The sequence below is a fragment of the Pararge aegeria genome, chromosome 18 (assembly GCF_905163445.1).
Source record: "Pararge aegeria chromosome 18, ilParAegt1.1, whole genome shotgun sequence".
NCBI classification, from domain to species: domain Eukaryota; kingdom Metazoa; phylum Arthropoda; class Insecta; order Lepidoptera; family Nymphalidae; genus Pararge; species Pararge aegeria.
Window position 1 is genome coordinate 9,394,243 of NC_053197.1, and position 7,774 is coordinate 9,402,016.

Sequence of the window (7,774 nt, forward strand, 5' to 3'; positions counted from 1 at the left end):
CATAGCTTTAAATAGATACCTATCAGCTAGAAATTGTCGTCTTAAACATAGAGGGGGTTCAACGCACTCTATTTGCATAGCATTGATAGGAGTAGATTTCATAGCACCAAGGATGATCCTTAGCGCTTTTGCCTGCACGCTATCTAATTTCCTAAGAGCAACGGCACTACAGGGCTCTAGAATGAAAGTGGCGTAATCTAATAAGCTACGAATAAGGGCATTATAAATAAGACGCAAGGAAAAAGAATGAGCACCCACCAGACACCGGTTAGACACCTGATCATATTTAAGTTTTTTTCACACTTAGCTACAATATAGTTACAGTGAGGGACTCCAGTAAGTCTGGAGTCTAAAATAACGCCCAAGAATTTCGCTTCAGACTTTACAGGGATAGGATTATCCCTATAAAGGACGTTGAAATCGGGATAGATTCTCCGTCTAGAAAATAGAACAACAGTGCTTTTATTAACAGACAATTCCAGTCCGTGGACATCTAACCAGTAATTTAGCTTTTTAAGAGTTGTAGTTAAACAGTTACTAGAATTTTCAATACACTTATCCGACTTGTATAAGAGTAGATCATCAGCATATTGCAAAATATTTACATCAGAGTTTAATGATTTTTCTAAATCATATGTATAAATATTATACAGTAATGGACTGAGGACGGACCCCTGGGGTAAACCTCTCCATGCCAGCCTTGAAAGTTGAGTACCGTTATATAGGTCTAATTTAATACACCTCTCAGAAAGCATATTGATAATAAATGTAATTAATAATTGTGGTACATGGAGGTCATGAAGTTTTCTATGCATAACTGAGATCAGCACATTATCATACGCTGAGCTGATATCAAGAAAGGCCGCAAGAACCGACTCATTACTCGAGAAAGCTAGCCGAATATCCGAAACCAAAATACTAATATTGTCTGTGGTACTACGGCCTTTTCTGAATCCCAGCTGATTAGCTGTCAAAATATTATTATTTTCAATGAAAAATTCTAACCTGTTTTTAACAAGATGCTCAGCTATTTTAGCAAGAACAGAGGATAGGGCTATTGGGCGAAAAGAAGAAACATTAGAGGCTGGTTTGTTTGGTTTTAATATGGGAATTATAGCTTGGGTTTTCCAAGAAGAAGGAATATTACCAGACAACACAATGGCATTAATAATACTCAAATAGTAGTTCAAGGAAGCGACACTGCTGTTTATTAAGAAAGAGTAAGTAATGCCGTCTTCGCCTGGGGATGAATCTTTTACATAAGATAAAACCCCTTCTAGTTCAGACAAAGAAAAGGGAGCATTGAGGTCTGTATAACTACAAGCTTTAGAGGAAAAAGTACAACACTGGGCATTATTAAAGTCAGGAACTGATGGAGGAGCCAACTTATCCATAAATTGGTCGGCTAGCTCAATAGGTAATGCACCAGATGGAGATTCATAGAAAGCTGATTTAAACCTTCTAATATTTCTCCAAACTACCGATGGACAAATATCAGGACTTATGGACTCGCAAAATCGTTTCCAACCCTCAAATTTCTTCTTTTTGAGGAGCTTACGAGTTGTAGAAACTGTTTGAGAATAATTTTCAAAATTATCCGTAGTCATCATGGAACAATATTTTTTCTCAGCCTCTTTCCGTTGCTTAATGGCAATTGTGCATTCATGATCCCACCAAGGGGGAAATGGAATTTTACCTTGTCTATTACCTTGTTGTGGGAATAAAGTGTTAGCAGCATCAATAAGAATTTTACTAAATGCATCTGCACATATTGTTTCATTACCACCTTTAACCGTAGGAAGGCTAGATATTTTTGAATCAACATAATGTTTAAATGTAGTCCAGTCATCTGGCAGCTTATGTTTTAATTTAGAACTGTATTGTAGGTTAGAAGGAGGGCAAGAGATAGGTAAAGTAAGAACAAGTGGTAAGTGATCACTGCCATAAGAATGATCAAGTACACTCCAGGATATCAGAGAGGCCATACTTGGAGAGCAAAGAGATAGGTCAGGAGCACTAAGGCATTCACCAGGACCAGTACGTCGAGTTGGAGTGCCATTGTTCAAAATACATATATTTTGAAAGTCTAAAATATCTGCCATCAATTCACCATAATAATTAGAACTAGTACTACCCCATGACTGATTTTGACAATTGAAATCCCCAAGTACTAAAAATGGACTAGGTAAAGTAGTAAGTAAATGACTAAACTCATTATATAAGGAATAAGAAGGGTGAGGAATATAAACAGAAATAATACAAATTTTATTTACAATCACAGCAATGGCATTAATGCCATCACTGAGGGGAGGGAGTGAAAAAATTTTATAGGAGAAAGCTTTGGCAATGAGTATGGCCACTCCACCATATCCATCAAGCCTATCATTTCTCACAGTAACAAAACCAGAGATCCTGAAAGAGAACTCTGGTTTTAACCATGTCTCAGAGAGACACATAGCCATAGGCTTATATTTATTTAGCAAGTAAAGAATATCAGTTTTTTTGCTTATGGCACTCCTACAGTTCCACTGAAGGATTTTGTGGTCCATAATTAAAGATTTGGTTTAGAGCTGTCAATAAAGAATTTGCGACGTTGGACGGTGAAGAGATAGTATTAGAAGTGTTATTTAAACTAGAATTAGAGAGTAATTTTATAAGTTCCAAAATTAATTCTGCAATGAATTGTTGTGGGATTGTATTTGATGATCTCTGTTTTAAGACATAACCATCAGGCATCTGAGAATTAGCATTATTGTAATCACTGTCAATCGATTGATGCATGGAACGGTCATATCCTCCAGTTTGTTTTGGAGGTACACGACGTTGAACAAACACAGTTTTTTTATGAGAACTGTTTGGTGCTGATGGTACATATGAATTGAAGTTTGATGAAGGATGATTTTCATTTTCAGATTGTGGAGGAGAGGTAGCAGCTACATCAGCATAAGACTTTGATGTAGAAGGGGGATGGACTTTAGCCGCCTCTGCATATGATATGCAGCTCTAGGCCATTGAAATTTTGATTTTCTGCTGTCTAGAAAATTCTGGACACAACTTACTAGTCGTAAAGTGGCGACCTGTGCAATGAAGACAACAAGCATTATCAGAGACAACGGCACAAGTGTCTGAGGGGTGTTCATCCCCACATTTAAAGCAACGGGGCTTGGATCTGCATTGAATTTTAGTGTGGCCAAATTTGCAACAATTGTAGCACTGGATGGTTGGGAAAATATATAATTCAACAGGGAGTGCTGTATAACACATGTAAACCCTTTTTGGTAAAATTTGACCATCAAACGTCAATACAACCATGTTTGTATTTGAAAATAAAGCTGTACCATCAGTAACATTTTTTCTTTTAATATGTCTTACCTTTATGATTTTACCACATCCTATAGGAACATTGATATTTTCCTGGATATCTTCTTCCGTCCAGTCTTGGGGCACACCTTTCACTATACCCACTTGTGTAACAGTAAAGCTAGGAATGAAAACTTTGTAAGAGAGGCCCACTATCAATGAGCTCTCTGTAAACAAGTTGGCATCCTCATAATTGGAAAAAGCCATGGACAATCTATTTCTGCCTATGCGTTTTAAACTGCCATTAACAATATTATTTATTTTATATTTTTTCAAATCTTTGCCAAACTGTATTGGATGCAAAGTTATTGGATCATTTGGGGATGAGGTGATTCTTTGTATGTGGACAGTGAAAGGGCCGGAATCTGTGCTAACATACTTTCTTAAGTGGTTGTGAGAGACCCGAGGTAGTGGGTTGAGTCATGTTGGCACCAGTATTGACCGGTGGGGCATGGCTTTTAGGAGGTAACATATTTTTGTTCTCATCTTTAATATCATCTAAAACAATTGGAATAATTTTTCCGTCAGAGTCTTCGCACTGACATGCTTGGGCATACAATTTTCCATCCTTACACTTTCGTTTTTTACAGTTGCAATGACGACACCTTTTTCGCGGTTTCGTGCGTTTAAGTTGTGAAGCAGGAACAAAGCCATCTTCAGTGTCCATTGACGAATCATCAATGACTATGTTATATCCTACAGGAGGACCAGGGCCAGGCCCCGGACCTCCGGGGTCGTCCGGGGGATCGACCCCCATATAAAGAAAAAAAACTTACCAACTCTCAATAATTAATACATACACTAATAATAACACAAAATAATAAAATAAATATCTAGAAACAATTTACTAAATACTCTTAAACACTAAATTCCTTATCTGATCCACTTTTTTCAATAATTAAAAATTAAAATCTAAAAACCACGTCCGCCAAATTCGTAGTTTCCCGCGCTTTTCTACAGTTTTATTCAGATAGAAGGAAAGTATTCGTTAAGGGTATGGAGGGTAGAGGTAAGGAGAGTCATCTGTGTATATGAAAAAGTGTCGTCAAAATGTATTAAATTAGGATGGCGCCACATTTGCATCAAGTAACTTAACTCTTAAAAGAAGCGCCAAATATAAATATTGTTAGAGTAGGCTTGAAAAATAAACAAGGAAGTAAGGTTATATTTACCACAATATTTTGTACAACGTAAGTTGTTGAAATTCTCAATAATTAACTACTGTAGTCGATAATGACATTAAATTTTTTAACTCGGCATACTTCAATTGAGTAGTCCACTTGCAAACCACGTTATGTTAAAAAAAAAACATTTTTTATCCAATGGCGCCAATCGGTTAAGGATTTAAAATATTAACGTCAGCATTTAATATACTGTGTTAAAACTCGCTATGATAAGAATAAAATGGGATTGAAATCTCAATACTTTTGCAAAAGTCGTTATGTTGATCGGCAGTCCACTTTCAAAAATCGCTAAGTTTGTATTAACTTGCAAACGACGCTAAGTTGCGTGGTGACTTTTGCAAAAGCCGCCATCTTGAGTGCCAGTACGCATAATACTGTCGAAGTGCATGCACGCGTTGCTTTCTTCAGATACTGCAGGCTTTTAAAAACGAGGTATTTTCTATTAAAATTATCATGGAGTATCAAGAACAAGAAGTTGTTTTGGCACCAAACAGAAGAGGACGTAAAAAGATAGCTGATAAATCTACATGGAAGAGAGAACTTGAGAAGTCGAAACGGTAAGATTATTATTTTATGGTTACCTTTTGTAAATAGGATAGATACCTGGTTATTTGCTGGGGATTTTTTTGCTCTATTGTTATTTATTAATGTGCCTATCTGTTTTGTTTTAGACATATGCCTAAGGGACTGCCAGTTATACCACAATGTGTACATGGAAATTCAAAACAGGGATACAAGTGTAACGACTTAACGGTTCAAGACTACAGTAAATTTCATCGGAATTTTTATTCAACTTCAGTTAAAGTCACCCAAGATACTTTTTTATTAAAATACTGTACAGCGCAAACTCCTAAAAAAGAAGGAAAGAGAAAATCCCAGACTATATGCTATTTTATACCAAAGCACGAAAATTTGGCTGGAAGACGCCGCGTCAAATTAATTAAGGTGTGTCAAAAAGCAATGACCACAATTCTGGGAATCTCTAGGGACAGAATTCAAAGAATTTGTAAACAGCATTTAATCACGATGGCAATGCCGAAAGAAAGAAGAGGAGGTAATAGAAAGTCCAATCTGTATTCTGATCGCACAGAATCCGTAAAATCGTTTATAAAGGGACTTGAAGCTTTGGAATCACATTATGTTAGAGGAAGATCTACTGTGCAATATCTGAGCAGCGATCTAAGTATAAAAAAATTGCATAAACTTTACAACGATGACGCTCAGAATGTGTCAGTGAGATATGAATTTTTCCGACGTATCTTTAACAAGTACTTTAATTTGAGTTTTAAGTCTCCCGCTACAGATGCATGTTCTAAATGCATTCAATTAAAAGAAGTTATTAAAAGAGAACGCGACACAGCAAAAAAACAGCTGCAAATAGCTCAGCTTCGTATTCACAAGCTAAAGGCCAAATGCTTTTACACTAGCCTCAAAACACAAGGCGACAACGAAATAATTTTCTCTTTTGACTGTCAAAAGAATTTGGTTTTACCAAAAGTACCAGACCAGAGTGCCTACTTTAGCCGACAATTGTATACGTATAACTTAACAGTATGTCAAGGGCCATCTCGTGGGGCTCAAAACTGTTTAAACACATTTATTTACACGTGGTTGGAAACTGAGGCAAAGAAAGGATCTAATCAGATTGCTTCGGCGGTATTTCATCGGCTAATGAATACCAATTTTGAAGACACTGTTAGTCATATTAAATTATTTTGCGACGGTTGTGGGGGGCAAAATAAAAACTCAATCGTTTTGGGAATGTTGGCATATTGGCTAAAAACAAAAGCTCCACGTCACATCAAGAAACTTACGCTGATATTCCCTGTAGTGGGGCATTCATTTTTGCCCCCCGACCGTGTATTTGGAAATATCGAAAGAGAAATACGTCCTTTAGAAGTCATTGTGGAACCCCAGACATATTTTGATATTTTTAAAAAGTATGGTACGGTTCTCAGACTAGGCAGCGACTTCCATTTTTATGATTGGAAATCAAGCGTTAAAAACGTACTTAAGTTACCTGGATCTTGGCACTTTCAATTTAATGCCTCTAAAAGATTCTTTTTAAGAAAGGATAAAAATAATAGAATTGCCATTAAAGGGGAACCTAATTATGTATCTGAGGTAATAAATTATGGCAACGTTTGCAAAAGAGGCAAATCATTCGAAAATATTGTGCCCGTTATGATGAATGTTGGAGTTCCAGTAAAACCAGTAAAGTTAAATGATGTGCGAAATCTTTTGAAAAAACATTTCGGTGAAGATTGGGCTTCTTACGATTATTTACAATATTACAATTTTCTTCAAGAAGAACCAAATGAGACTGTTATAGAAGAGACTGATAATGAAGAAACCATAATACACGAAGAAATAGACTTAAGAGTGTAATAATAGATAAAAATTGTAATTTCTTAAGAGTAGAGGAAAATAGAAGCTTATATTTGATTATTTCAAAACTGCCTATGTTGATTGCATACAACTGCAAAACTATCTATGTTAAAAAATCTTTTGCAAAACTAGCTATGTTTAATTTTAAAATGCAAATTAAATGATTATTATGAAAGAGTGATTTTATTTGCTAACATAATTTAATTCGATGTGCTACTAAGTTCATGTAATACACAAAAAAATGCATCTTAATATCGTAATTTTAAGTCTAAACATTTTAATTAGTTTTCTCAATTAATTGCTGCATAAACTTAACGGGGTTTGAAAGTGGACTACTCAATTCATCTACGATTGCTACATTCATACCATACCCTGTGCATCCACCAGCGCCATTGTGGAGGATTTTTGAACTGTTATTTAGCGCAGTGTCAGGACACTTTTTCAACTTTTCTCCCATATAAGATGACTCTCCTTACCTCTACCCTCCATAGTTGAGGGATAGCTCAAGCTGGTCAGTAATATTTGTTTTGATTTTTTTTTTAACACAGATGACGTCAAACGCGTATAACCGCTTTTCGACTTTCGTTGGGAGTTAACCACAGATTAAAAATACAAATATTTTTTAAATCTGGTTCAATCAATTTTGTTTGTTGATTTAAAATTATAAATAATTATTATTTATTATACCCAAAAAAACACACCAAAACTGACGGTTCAGGAGGTATTTGCAAAATACCCGAAATTAACGTTGACAAAGTCGCGCGCAAAAGCTAGTTAAAAATATTTTATTGGTATAAACTGTTACTGCAACTTTAACATTGCAATCAATAAGATCGATAACG

At 35.8% G+C, this 7,774-nt stretch overlaps 1 long non-coding RNA gene across 1 annotated transcript; it reads left to right on the top strand.

Annotated features, from left to right (window-relative positions):
* Positions 1 to 919: 919 nt before the first annotated feature.
* On the top strand, positions 920 to 3,347 carry LOC120631782. Its single transcript, XR_005659064.1, has 3 exons — positions 920 to 1,220; positions 1,887 to 2,193; positions 2,913 to 3,347. It is a non-coding gene; the product is annotated as an uncharacterized LOC120631782 (long non-coding RNA).
* The last annotated feature ends 4,427 nt before the right edge of the window (positions 3,348 to 7,774 follow it).